This window comes from Apteryx rowi, unplaced genomic scaffold (genome assembly GCF_003343035.1).
Source record: "Apteryx rowi isolate R43461 unplaced genomic scaffold, aptRow1 scaffold_1581, whole genome shotgun sequence".
Taxonomy (NCBI): Eukaryota; Metazoa; Chordata; class Aves; order Apterygiformes; family Apterygidae; genus Apteryx; species Apteryx rowi.
In genome coordinates, this window is record NW_020447843.1 from 25749 (window position 1) to 26771 (window position 1023).

Sequence of the window (1023 nt, forward strand, 5' to 3'; positions counted from 1 at the left end):
GATGATGATCCCCCCCTACATGGACCCCCGCATGATGCAGGGGCGCCCCCCCGTCGACTTCTACCCCCCCGGCGTCCACCCCTCCGGTAAGCTGCCGTCCTGGGCCCTATAGCGCGGCTGGCAGGGCCCCTGCGTGCGACCCGGGCCCTATAGCGCAGTTATCGGGGGCCCCCCTGTGCCCCCTGGGCCCTATAGTGCAGCTATTGGGGCCCCCACGTGTAATCCAGGCCCTGTAGCGTGGCCGTTGGGGCCCCGACATGTGCTCTGGGCCCTATAGCGTGGTTTTTGGGGGTCCCCATATGTCTCTGGGGGTCTCCTAGCCCTATAGCACAGCCATTAAGGTCCTGTTATGTCCCCCGGGCCCCACAGCGTGGCCAGCGGGGCCCCTGTGTGTCCCCTGGCCCTATAGTGCAGCTATTGGGGGTCCCTCTGCGTCCCTTGGGCCCCACAGTGCAGCCATCGGGGCCTCCACGTGTAATCCGGGCCCTATAGCGTGGCCATTGGGGCCCCCATATGTGCTCTGAGCCCTGTAGCGTGGCCGCTGGGTCCCTATGTGTTTCTGTGGGTCCCCCAGCCCYATAGCACGGCCACTGAGGCCCCGTTATGTCCTGCGGGCCCTATGGCATGGCCATSAGGGCCCCCCCGTGTCCCCTGGGCCCTATAGCGTGGCCGTCAGGGCCCCTGCATGCCTCCGGGGGTACCCCAGGCCCCAGAGCGCAGCTGCTGGCGCCCTTGCGCGTTCTCAGGAGCCCTGAGCCCCCCCATAGCGCGGCCCCCGGGTTCCCCCCGCGTCCCCAGGGCACCCCGGGGACCCCATAGCGCGGCCGCGGGGGGTCCGTGGGGCGCCGGCTCCCCCCCTGACGGCGCGGTGGCGCAGGGCTGCTGCCRCGGGAGCGCTCGGACAGCGGGGGCTCGGGCTCGGAGCCCTTCGAGCGGCACGCGGCGCCGCTGCTGCGGGAGCGCGGCACCCCCCCCGTGGAGGCCAAGCTGGGCTGGGGGGGCGACGTCTTCGCCACCGCCGCC